Below are 13,807 nucleotides of genomic sequence, written 5' to 3'. Positions count from 1 at the left end.
ACTAATGTAAGGTTTTACAGTACTGCAGAGTATTGGTACTGATCTAGTTTGTTCTGCATTTCATGTAAATACATAATTTGTTATTCAGTTAAACAGTAGTTTATCTTTTTTTAATACCTTTTAGCTAATTCCATGAAACTTCGACTAATTGGGGCAGTTGCTTAATTGGGCCAAAATGTACTGATCCTTATGTGTTCCAATTAACCAGAATCCATTGCATTGGAAATTAAACAGGAAATGCTGAAAACATTTTCTGATCAAGAAGCATCTGTAAAGGCAAATTAACAATTCCCTCAAATGATGGTCAACTTGAAATATAAAAAAATAACACTTTCCTCTCTGAAGATACATTGCAGTTACATTTGCAGCATTTTCTGAATTAATTGCATAGATACTTATTTTACATCGATGTTAAAAATACACTAATTATTGAGAGGTGGTGAACATATGTGCAAAGGTCTCAAGAAAAAATATTTATGATTTAATAAAATCAAACAATCAGATATTCTGGAGGTAGGATATATTGGGATGTGAAAGTCATAGGTTTCTGAAGAAGTAACACCCAGTGGGTCAAATGCCTCAATCATCTGGATCCAGTAATGAGATCTTTTAAGTTTAGCTTCCTTCTTTTGTGCAATACTGTCTTCTAAGTTTATACAATCACTGGGATTGTTCCACTAGCAATGTGGAAAGAAATTAGATTTAGCCACCTTCACATTTTCCAGTCCTGAATACTATTTCAGAATTAGCTGACTATTCTAGGTACACCAAACAGTTCTACTATGCAAACATCTCAAGCTCATATATATAGCAAGGGTGCCAAAAACATTTGCACAGTACTGTATTTGTCAATGCGAAGCGGAGAGTGAGTTTGCAAATCTGGCAGGAGTAAAGGATGTTGGGAACGGTGAGGGTGGAGTGCTGTGGGAGGGGTCTGGGACAGATGGCAGAGAAGTGTCAAGGGTGGAGAATGGTGCAGTTGTTTACCCACCCAGCCTGAGACATCAGGCAAGGTCATTTGATTCCAAACAAATGGTTTATTGATGATTACAGATTGTCTCTCTGGTGTTTCCTGCTCTCTTCCCTCTTCCTTCCCTTTTTCCAAAGCATGATCTCCCTCTCCTTGTCCCCTTCCCACTCTCAGTCCACAATAGAAACCCATATCAGAATCAAGTTTATTATCACTTACATACGTAATGAAATTTGTTTTTTTGTGGCAGCAGTACAGTACAATACATAAAATTACTAACAGTACTATGCAAAGATCTTTAGCACTCTAGCTATATATATGCGCCTAAAACTTTTACACAATACTGTATTCTGGTAATTTGCTAACATGTCACTGTTTTCACAAAGCTGTGGTAACTAAATTATTTTTGGTTTAATTTCAGAAGCTGTCAACTTATCTAAATCAGGATAACACACAACTCAGAGAACCTGGAACACCCGGATTATAAATCTACACCCATTAATTAAACTTTAGGTTGAGATTAAGGCAGGTTTGTACCAGTTTTAGAGCAGCTGCTTGGATTTGGATCAATAATTGAGCAGGGCAAAGAAAAGTTAACTGTGGTAATCACTGATGATTTATTAGACAATACTTAAATAATCTACATATGCATCAAGGAACTGAACTATAAATTTAAATAGACTGTTACATGCACACAGAAACAGTTTGACAATAGAATTAAATAAAAATCATAAAAAACCTTGATTTTCCAATAATTTTGCCAATAATGTAAATTATTCTCACGATGTTTGTAATAGTTCTCTTATTATTTATTATTTTATTATTCATATTGTTGTTTATTCTACCAGGCAGTTAACTTTGCTAAGATGGATCCAATATCTGCTTTCTAGATCAAATCAAATTTAACAGTTTTCTTTTGTGCAATAAGCATTAAACTATTTAATATGCCAGCTTTATGATACCTATGCATTTACTCAAAGTAAATTTATTAGTAAATTAATCATTTATTAATAAAAAAGACTTATTTTCTTTCTAAGACACAACTGCAACACTTTAAATTATGGAATGCACTGACATAATTGAGAGGATCATAACAAGATGCAAAGTTGTAACTGAATGAGTCTAATAGGTACGTTAGAACGGCACATCATTGTACCCAGATGCAAAGGTAATACTGCATGCTGCCAAAGAAAATATTACCCTGATCATTGAAAACTTCCATGGAACAAATAATGCAAGAGGCACTCCAATACCTGTGCATTCAATTAATGGTGCAATGGCCTACAATGGATCTTTAAAATACGTCTGCAGCTCATCAGTCAATGCAAGTGGTGAGCTGGTAAAAACCTTAAGATCACAACGTAACGCATTACTAATTTATCATTACAAAAGCAGCACATTAACCAGCAGCCATAGGCTCTACCTAATCTTCTGAGCATTGCTGATTGTTACATACTGGCAAAATCACTGGAAACAGAAACAACTAGTTAAATGACTGGTTTTTAATTTTAGACCCAGTTTGTTTGTGTGCACATGATAGTCTATTTTCCTTTAGTGGGTCAGTTAGTATCTGCAAAAAAAATCTTCTCTAGATCTGAAACTCTTCATCAGATCTGTTAAAGAGAGAAAACTCATCAGATCTTTAGTAGCAGAGTGGTGGGGCGGGGGGGGGGGGGGTAATATTCAGAACAGAAAAAACCCTGAGACAGATAGACCTAGGCATGTGACACAGGCCTGCTACTGCCAATAGATAACATACAGTACACAAAGAAGCTATCTGTTTCTAAGTGGCACATTCATGCAACACACAAAATGCTGGAGGAACTCAGCAGGATGCAGTTGATCTCATCCTACCAGAGTTATTTGTTCTACCCAACTGTTTCCTACCTTCTCTGTTACCAAAACTAATTTTTAACTTTCCTAGTTCTGACAAAGGATCTTGGACCTAAAATAGTAACACTATGTTTTCCTATAAATGGCGCCTGACCTACTATGTTTTTAGCTTTGTTTGTTTAGAGCATAGGAGTCCCCAGATAAGTACTGGGTTTGGAATAGGGGATTGCTGTTTAGTTGTCAACAATGCTCTGCACCACAATAACTGTCAATCAAAACAAAAACAATATAATATGGATGCTGGAATTCGATATTGAGCATAACCTGCACATCAGACAATACCAATGAAGAGGGAAACAGTGCTGATGTTTCCGATTACTGACCTAATACCAGAACTGAGCTTGGTAAGTTTTCAGATACAAGAAGTGGTAAGAAGGATAAAATAGGAAAGGTCTGGGGTTGGGGAGATCTCAGGAGAGACCAACAGTTAGACATACGTACTTTATAAATTCCAGGTTTTACTATCTATCATGAGATCTTAACTGGAACCTCTGCATGGACCAAATAAACAATAAAATGTATTTGACCTAATTCACAGCATGCAAGATTGGGAGTAAATTGTATGGGGGAACCTGAAGGTATATTTTTAAAAGCAGTATATGAAAATATACACTTTGTAAGTTATTTTTTCTCCAGTAAAAATATAATTGGTTCATTTGATTTAAGCAAATTTGAATTAAAAATAGGCACTGGAAAAATTCTATTCAGTGCTGTTAAGACATGCTGAAAAATAACTGGGTGAACTGACAATTAGAAATATTTATTTAGTAACTGTGGAGCTGACAGCTGGTGTCTTGGGGCATCAAATAACAAGAAAATCTCACAATTTGTTTAACATTAGCAAATTTGCTGATGACACAAAGCTGGGTGGCAGTGTGAAATGTTAGAAGGATGTTAAAAGAATGCAGGATGACTTGGACAGGTTGGGTGAGTGGGCAAATGTATGGCAGATGCAGTTTAATGTGGATAAATGTGAGGTTATCCACTTTGGTGGCAAGAACAGGAAGGCAATGAAAGCAAGCATGCAGGTACAGCAGGCAGTGAAGAAAGCTAATGGCATGCTGGCTTTTATAACAAGAAGAATTGAGTATAGGAGTAAAGAGGTCTTTCTGCAGCTGTACAGGGCCCTGGTGAGACCACACCTGGAGTATTGTGTGGAGTTTTGGTCTCCAAATTTGAGGAAGGACATTCTTGCTATTGAGGCAGTGCAGCATAGGTTCACAAGGTTAATTCACGGAATGGCGGGACTGTCATATGTTGAAAGATTGGAGTGACTGGGTTTGTATACACTGGAATTTAGAAGGATGAGAGGGGATCTGATTGAAACATATAAGATTATTAAGGGATTGGACACACTGGAGGCAGGAAGCATGTTCCCGCTGCTGGGTGAGTCCAGAACTAGAGGCCACAGTTTAAGAATAAGGGGTAGGCCATTTAGAACAGAGATGCGGAAAAACTTTTTCACCCAGAGAGTGGTGGATATGTGGAATGCTCTGCCCCAGAAGGCAGTGGAGGCCAAGTCTCTGGATGCATTCAAGAGAGAGTTAGATAGAGCTCTTATAGATAGCGGGGTCAAGGAATATGGGGAGAGGGCAGGAACAGGGTACTGATTGAGTATGATCAGCCATGATCACAGTGAATGGCAGTGCTGGCTAGAATGGCCGAATGGCCTACTCCTGCACCTACTGTCTACTGTCTATTTTGAGTTTCTGGGCACACTATTGCACAAGAAAAAATTATTGCAGTCTCTTCTAAAAATATTTTTGTGTGAATTCTAATGATGTGGATCTCAGTTTTCCGTCTCAAAAGCTATCTTCCCAACATTTTTCACAGAACATGGAAGGAACAGCACAGCAGAAACAGGGCTTTAGGTCCATAATGTCTGTGCCAATCTTGTATATGATCTCTGTATTGAGTTCTCTGTATTGTATTCCTTGTACATTCATAGAACATAGAACAACTTTACTCATAGAACTTTTAGAACAATAAGCTGTTCATTGAACAATATCCCATAAGTTAATCAAAAGAGTAAAAATATTGTCAGTAATTTCTAGAGCTGGCACAATAGAAAAGTGAAATAAGCCTTACTTCTTTATTTTCACTACCATGTTGGAAAGGCTGCCCACTGCAAAGAAACTTTATCCAGAACTCAGTCATGGCTGAGATAACCATAGACTGTGAATCTACAACATTTAAATTACGAAGCAATACCAACTTAATTTTAGCTGATAGCTTGCAACCAAAGAGTGCACTGATAAAACTTAGGGCAGAAATTTGCCTTCATAGCTGTACATGGAAACAAAATTGAGTGCTATCTTCAGCTGCTATTTTGTCCTATGTCTTGTATATGACTGCATGCCAGCAGTGGGTCCAGAACAGTCTCAATTTTAGTGGAGACTGGTATCACACAACGCTATGTCTATGCCTCACAATTATACCCAATATTCTTGGTAAGATACTGCAACACTCCTCCAACAAGCCCCCCCCCCCCTCCCATGGAGCCAATTTACAAGAAAAAAGTGCATCACTCCAACCCCATTCTAAACTTGAATACTGAATTGCAGAATGCACATCTGAATGTTTGGAAAACCAGCAAATCATTCACTGGAGTGTACCAGAAAATACAGTTAACTTCTTCAAACTAAACAGCTCTATCAACCTGCTCCTGTACAGGATCATTCTTCATCAATAACAAGTGTCAACAAAGAAACATGGACCACTACATAAATCAGGACCTACAATCGTGTGGATAATCAGGCTTTTTCCCAGGGCTGAAATGGTTGCCACAGGAGGGCACAGGTTTAAGGTGCTTGGGAGTAGGTACAGAGATGTCAGGGGTATAATTTTTTTTTATGCAGACAGTGGTGAGTGTGTGGAATGGGCTGCCAGCAATGGTGGTGGAGGCAGATACGATAGGGTCTTTTAAGAGACTTTTGAATAGGTACATGGAACTTAGAAAAATAGGGGGCTATGGGTAACCCTAGTAATTTCTAAGGTAGGGACATGTTCAGCACAATTTTGTGGGCCGAAGGGCCTGTACTGTGCTGTAGGTTTTCTATGTTTCTATGAGATAAAAATCAGTGATGGAATTTACCACTGGGTTCAATGTACTAGCTTTGGTAGTCTAAGGAAAAGAAGTTATAAAAATTAAGATGTCAGAAATGACACAAAGCTTTTGGTCTACTGTACAGCATGATCCTTATTCTTCTGCATGCCTTTAGATGTGAACTACCTTCAAAAGGTACAGAGAAGTTCCAGCGATAAAGACTATACTAAATAAATAAAATTTCACTCTTAGATGACCTTAATACCTTTTACGTTCACTTTGACTGACAGGACATGAAGGCATTTTTATGACAACTGTAGCTTCAGATTCTGAGGCCAACGTACGATTACCCTTTAGGGGAGTGAACCCATGGGTAGCATCTATTCCAGATGGGCTGCCTGGCTAAGTACTAAAGGCTGTGCTGATCAACTGGCTGGAGTGTTCACTGATATCTTTAACCTCTTGATTCAAGCAGGCTTCAATTATAGCATCACTTAAGAAGAATGTGGCGATCTGCCTCTATGACTATTGTCCAGTAGCATTTACATCTACTGTGCTAAAGTGCTTTGAGAAGTTGGTGATGACACATATCCACTCCTGCCTGACACGCAAATTGGATCTTCTCCAATTTGTCTACATTCACAAGTCAACAGCAGATGCAATTTCATTGGCTCTTCACTCAACCCTGGAACATCTGGACAGAGAAGATTCATACATCAGGATGCTCTTCATTGAATATAACTTGGCATTCAGTACTATCATCCCCTCAAAACAAATCAATAAGCTCCAAGACCTTGACTCAATACCTCCTTTTGCATCTGCATCTTCACAGTCAGACACCAGTCAGTTCGGATTGGTAACAACATCTCCTCCAAATCATTATCAGCTCAAGTGTGTCCTTAGCCTCCTGTTCTACTTTCTTTATACTAATGACTGTGCGGCTAAGTTCGCATGTTCCAAAGTCATATTTCAGTTTGCTGATGACACCAGTGTTCTCAGCTAAATCAAAGCTGGTGACAAGTCAGCATATAGGAGGGAGACTGAAAATCTGGCTGAATGGTGCCACACCAACAATCTGTTACTCAATGTCAGCAAAACCAAAGTACTGATTATTGACTGCAGGAGGAGGTAAACGGAAGTCCATGAGATAGTTCTCATCAGGAGACCAGAGGTGGAGCAGGTTAGCGACTTTAAATACCTCAGTGTTATCATTTCAGAGGATCTGCCCTGAGCCCAGTACCTAAGTACCATTACAAAGAAGGCCTAGCAGCACCTCTACTTTCTTAGAACTTTGCGCAGATCCAGGATATTATCTAAAGCTTTGATGAACTTCTATAGATGTGCATTGGAAAGTATACTGACAGATTGCATCATGGCCTGGTATGACAGGTTGCATAATGACCAATACTTCTGAAAGGAAAAGCCTACAATAAGTATTTTATACAGCCCTGTCCATCATAGGTAAAACTCTCCACGCCATTGAGCACATTTATACAGGATCCCACCATCAGACACATCTTCCCCTCCCCCCACTCTTGGCTTTCCGCAGGGATTGCTCCCTACGCGTCTCCCTTGTCCATTCATCCCCCCCCATCCCTCCCCGCCGACCTCCTTCCAGGCACTTATCCCTGCAAACAGAAGGAGTGCTACACCTGCCCCCACACTTCTTCCCTCACCACCATCCTAGGCCCCAGACAGGCCTTTAAGGTGAGGCACCACTTCACCTGAGAGTCAACTGGGGTGATATACTGTATCTGGTGCTCCCGATGTGGCCATTTATACATTGGGGAGACCCGCCGCAGACTGGGAGACCGTTTCGCCGAACACCAGCGCTCAGTCCTCCAGCAGTGGCGGGATCTTCAATTCCACAGACCACTCCCACTCCGATATGTCTGTCTGTGGCCTCCTCTACCGTCAAGATGAGGCCACACGCAGGTTGATGGAGCAATACCTTATCTCCCACCTAGGTAGCCTCCTACCTGCCGGCATGAACATTCAACTCACGGACCTTCGTTGATACCCCTGCCCCCCACCACCCCTTACCCCATCCCAATCTATAATTTTAGTCTGGTTCTCTTTCTCTCTTTCTCCCCCTCACTATAATCTCTCCCCAGCCCTAACTTTCTTTCTCTTTTATTTCCCATAATTCTCCACCTTCCCCCTAGCCCATTTCCCTCCAGCCTATCACTTCCCAGCTCTCTAATTCATCCCTCCCCCCACTTCTTATCCCGTTACTTCACTCCTGATGAAGGGTTTCGGCCCGAAACGTCGTTATTACCTCCTCCCATAGATGCTGTCTGGCCTGCTGAGTTCTGCCAACATTTTGTGTTTTTTATTACATTTATAAAGATCACTGTTGCAGGAAAACAGCATCCATCATCAAAGAGCCCTACCATCGATGTCGTATTTTCTTCTTACTGCTGCCATCAGGAAGGGGGTATAGGAGCCTTAATTCCTACACCACCAGGTTGAGGAACAGTTATTATCCCTCAGTCACCAGGCTCTTGAACCAGAAGGGATTACTTCATTTACCCTAAACACCGAACTGATCCTGCAACTTATGGACTGGTTGAACAACTGGCGTCCTATCGCACTCATCTCAATAATGAGTAAATGCTTTGAGAGACTGGTCAGATACTCCATCTGCATCAGGCTACCACCCACACTGGTCCACCTACTATTCGTCTGCTGACACAACTGATGGACAGATGACTCAAAAGCCAGGGCTCTGCATACCGACCTTACACACCTGGAGAGGATGGATGCTTATGTGAGAATGCTGTTCTTGGACTACAAATCAGCATTCCACACCATAATTCCCTCCAGGCTTTACAAGAAGCTCCGAGACCTTGGCCTTTACCCTGCCTTGTGCAGTTGGATCCTGGATTTCCTGTCAGATCGCTGGCAGGTGGCAAGAGTGGGCTCCCTCACCTCTGCCCCTCAACAAGGGAGTCCACCATGGCTGTATCCCAAGCCCCCTCCTTTACTCTCTGTACATCCATGACTGTGTCATCACCCAGAGCTCCAATCTGCTAATTAAATTTGCAGATGATACTACATTGATTTGCCTTATCTGAAAAAATAATGAGGCAGGCTATAGAGAAGAAGTCATCACCCTGATACTGTGGTGTCAAGAAAACAACCTCTCCCTCAATGTCGCAAAAACAAAGGAGCTGGTTGTGGACTACAAGAGTAACAGAGACAGGCTAACCCCTATTGAAATCAATGGATCTGGGGTTGAGAGGGTGAACAGCTTTAAGTTCCTCGGTATACACATCATTGAAGACCTCATTTGGTCTGCACATACCGGCTGTGTGGTGAAAAAAACACAACAGCACGTCTCTCAACTCAGACGGTTGAAGAAGTTTGGCACGTGTTCCCAAATCCTAAGGACTTTCTACGGGGGCACAATTGACAGCATCATGGCTGGCTGTATCACTGCCTGGTCTGGGCACTGTACTTTTCTCAATCGCAGGACTCTGCAAAGAGTGGTGTGGACAGTCCAGCACATCTGGATGTGAACATCCCACTATTCAGGACATTTACAAAGGTAGGTGTGTAAAAAGGGCCTGAAGGATCATTGGGGGCCCCAGTCACCCCAACCACAAACTGTTCCAGCTGCTACCATCAGGCCATCAGACTGATTAATTCACGCTGCCACAATTGTATTTCTAAGCTATATTGACTGTTCTCTTGTACATCTTCCTGTACATACTATTTATTATAAATTATTATAATTTGCACTTTGCACATTCAGACAGAGATGTAAAGATTTTTACTCATGTTTGTGAAGGATGTAAGAAATAAAGTCAATTCAATTCAAGTACTTGCCAACTCAAGTTGTTGATATTTATTGCTTATTGATTAATTTATTAATTTTATTAATATACAACCTTTTTATTTACATATTAGCTATTAGTCCATATTTTGTGTGTGCAATTTCATTGATTTTATTGAGTTTCTTTGCATTTACAGTACTGTGAATGCCCCCAAAAAATGCATTTCACAGTAGTATATGGTGATATATACATAGTTAAGTAATGAATTTAACTTGAATTTTAACAATAGTAGAATATGTGAACCAGTATTAGTGTCCACTTCTAGGCCAACATAATACTTAATGATAAAATTACACTCATATGATTCTAATGGGTAGGACTTGTTACATGCCAGACTTTGGAAATAGGCACTTTGCTCTGAGATCCATCAGAGAAAGACAATTAGTTGTACAGGGGACAACCAGAGGATTCCACTAAATGGTGAAGAATTCTGATTGTATAAGAACCTTTGATGATAGCATAGTGTCCACTGTAAACTTCAGAAAGATTACAACACTTTCAAAAGTGCTACCTAAACAAACAACTATTGGTCCATCAGTGGATGGTTCTGTGGATCTCACATTCACCTCAGCTACCTTAGAACCCTCAGAAGATGAGGGGAAGCAAGCTAAATGATCTCAAGAGATTACCTAAGTGTTTAGGTCAAGAAATGAAAGATTTTTTAATCTTATCTTAGAGCACTGGCTGATTAGTTGGAGGCAGCGAGTGGGAATAAAAGGATCCTTTTCTGTTTGGATGCCAGTGACTAGTGGTGTTCCACAGAGGTCGGTGTTGGGACCACTTCTTTTTATACTGTATATAAATGATTTAGATGATGGAATAGATGGCTTTGTTGCCAAGTTTGCAGATGATGCAAAGATTGGTGGAATGCAGTAGTGTTGAGGAAACAGGTAGGATGCAGAAGGACTTAGACAGATTAGGAGAATGGGCAAGAAAGTGGTAAATGAAGTCCAATGTTGGAAAATGCATGGTCATACACTTTGATAGTAGAAATAAATATGTCGACTATTTTCTAAATGGGGAGAAAATTCAGGAAACTGAGATGCAGAGTACTTGGGAGTCCTTGTGCAGAACACCCTGAAAGTAACCCTGCAGGTTGAGTCAGTAGTGTGGAAGGCAAATGCCATGTTAGCATTCATTTCAAGAGGTCTAGAATACAAGAGCAAGGATGTGATGCTGAGGGTTTATAAATCACTGGTAAGGCTTCACCAGTGACTTATAAACCCTCAGCATCATATCCTTCTGCATCTTACCTGTTTCCTCAACACAACTGCACTCCACCAATCTTTGTATCATCTGATACCAGAGCATTTAAAGATAGGTCAGCCCAAGGAAAGTGTTCCTCAGGACAGTATCCTAGGGCCAATCATCTTTTGCTGTGTTATCAATTAGCTTCCTCTGCCATCAAGGTCAGAAACATGGATGAACTCTGATAAATGCACACTGGTCAGTTACACACACACTTTTCCAGATAACAATAAAGTCTGGGCTAATATGCAGCAAGACCTGAATAAGTTCAGGCTCAATATAAAAGCAGAAATGCTGGTTAAGCAATAAGCAAGTCAATGGAAAGTGTAGATGCTTCAGGTCCAAGACCCTTCAAAAGATTTGTGGAAGAGAAATCAAAGAGCAGTATAGCAGAAGTAGCACACCAGAATACTCAATTTGTTTTGCTTTTGTTTCACTCTTCTATCTGCAACTGTAAATAACTTGATTTTTCTCTTCCCAGTTCAAACAAAGGGTCCCAGACTTGAAATGTTAATAGTTTTTTTCCACAGAAGTTGCCTGATCTCCTGATACTTGCAGTATTTTGTTTATATTTTAAATTTCAGCAAGTGTAATTTTTTAGAACATTAATGTCAATGGATGACAATTAGAATTTGTACCATCTAAGAGACTGTAGTAGCACGCAATGCGCTACTAAAGAAACACACGGAAGCAGAGAGAGCTGAACTCAGAATGCCTTTACTGATTCAAAATCATGCGCTTAAATCTCCCCTCCCATGGGCCCCTGCGACCCACAGGGCAAACATGACATCAGACTGTCCCCGGAAGGTCCGCCTCGAGCGAGTAGTTCCAAACGTGCCGTTGTGCCAATGTCTCTAAAACATTGTCATTAAAGCAATTTCATTTACTGAAGTAACAACTTTGCGAGATGTGAATGCTCATATCTCAGTGGCTTTAATATGTACAATATTCTGTGGGCTAAATATACAGCAGTTAATGCAATGAAAAAGATTACATTGCCAAAAAAGCTCCTATTGTGATTTCACACACAGATGTATGGAGGAGCAAATCTGCAGAGAGATAACAGACAACTGCAGGAGACAGTAAGTTGTGATTGTACGGGATTTTAATTTTCCACGTATTGATTGGGACTCCCATAATGTTAAAGGTCTAGATGGGTTAGAGTTTGTGAAATGTGTTCAGGAAAGTTTTCTAAATCAGTATATAGATATACCAACTAGGGTGGATGCAATATTAGATATCCTATTAGGAAATGAGTTCGGGCAGGTGAAGGAAGTGTGTGTAGGGGAACACTTTGGTTCCAGTGATCATAACGTCATTAGTTTCAACTTGATCATGGATAAAGATCGGTCTGGTCTTCAGGTTGAAGTACTAAACTGGAAAAAGGACAAATTTGAAGAAATGAGAAAGGATCTAAAAAACGTAGATTGGGACAGGTTGTTCTCTGGCAAGGATGTGATTGGTAAGTGGGAGGCCTTCAAAGGAGAAATTTTGAGAGTGCAGAGTTTTTATGTTCCTGTCAGGGTTAAAGGCAAAATGAATAAGAATAAGGAACCTTGGTTCTCGAGGGATATTGGAACTCTGATAAAGAAGGAGAGAGAGAGAGAGATGTATAACATGTACAGGCAACAGGGAGGAAATAAAATGCTTGAGGAGTATAAAAATAGTAAGAAAATACTTAAAGAAATCAGGAAAGCTAAAAGACATAAGGTTGCTTTGGCAGTAAGGGTGAAGGATAATGCTAAGAGCTTCTACAGGTATGTTAAGAACAAAAGGATAGTAAGGGATAAAATTGGTCCTCTTGAAGATCAGAGTGGTTGGCTACGTATGGAGCCAAAAGAAATGGGAGATATATTAAATGGGTTTTTTGCATCTGTATTTGCTCAGGAAACTGGAATGGAGTCTATGGAAACAAGGCAAACAAGTAGGGAGGTCATGGAACTTATACAGATTAAAGAGGAGGAAGTGCTTGCTGTCTTGAGGCAAATCAGAGTAGATAAATCCCCAGGACCTGACAGGGTATTCCCTCAGACCTTGAAGGAGACTGGAGTTGAAACTGCAGTGGCCCTGGAAGAAATACTTAAAATGTCGCTATCCACGGGTCAGGTGCCAGAGGATTGGAGGATAGCTCATGTAGTTCTGTTGTTTAAAAAAGGCTCAAAAAGTAAGCCGGGAAATTATAGGCCAGTAAGTTTGACATCGGTAGTAGGTAAATTATTGGAAGAATACTAAGAGATAGGATCTACAAGTATTTGGATAGACAGGGACTTATTAGAAAAAGTCAGTATGGCTTTATGTGTGGTCGGTCACGTTTAACCAATCTATTAGAGTTTTTTGAGGAAGTTACCAGGAAAGTGGATGAAGGGAAGGCAGTGGATGTTGTATACTTGGATTTCAGTAAGGCCTTTGACAAGGTCCTGCATGGAGGTTAGGAAGATTCAGTCGCTAGGTATATAGGGAGAGTTAGTAAATTGGATTAGACATTGGCTCAATGGAAGAAGCCAGAGAGTGTTAGTGGAGGATTGCTAGTGGAGGCCTGTGACTAGTGGTGTGCCACAGGGATCAGTGCTGGGTCCATTGTTATTTGTCATCTATATCAATGATCTGGATGATAATGTGGCAAATTGGATCAGCAAATTTGCTGATGATACAAAGATTGGAGGTGTAGTGGACAGTGAGGAAGGTTTTCAAAGCTTGCAGAGGAATTTGGACCAGTTGGAGAAATGGGCTGAAAAATGGCAGATGCAGTTTAATGCAGACAAGTGTGAGGTATTGCACTTTGGAAGGTCAAACCAAGGTAGAACATACAAG

At 40.4% G+C, this 13,807-nt stretch overlaps 1 protein-coding gene and 1 long non-coding RNA gene across 7 annotated transcripts in view; one reads left to right on the top strand and one right to left on the bottom strand.

The window, feature by feature from the left end:
- LOC132401053 (uncharacterized) overlaps positions 1–2,001 on the top strand; it is a 55,098-nt gene extending 53,097 nt beyond the window's left edge. For both annotated transcript variants that reach the window (XR_009514465.1, XR_009514466.1), the window contains one exon: positions 1,392–2,001. This is a non-coding gene — a long non-coding RNA (uncharacterized LOC132401053). The remainder of the gene's footprint in view (positions 1–1,391) is intronic.
- The window catches only part of babam2 (BRISC and BRCA1 A complex member 2), a 178,571-nt gene that overhangs the window by 67,420 nt on the left and 97,344 nt on the right, over positions 1–13,807 (bottom strand). The window lies entirely within an intron of this gene.

The sequence above is a fragment of the Hypanus sabinus genome, chromosome 10 (assembly GCF_030144855.1).
Source record: "Hypanus sabinus isolate sHypSab1 chromosome 10, sHypSab1.hap1, whole genome shotgun sequence".
Lineage (NCBI taxonomy): Eukaryota > Metazoa > Chordata > Chondrichthyes > Myliobatiformes > Dasyatidae > Hypanus > Hypanus sabinus.
This window is presented reverse-complemented; position numbering and strand designations above follow the sequence as displayed.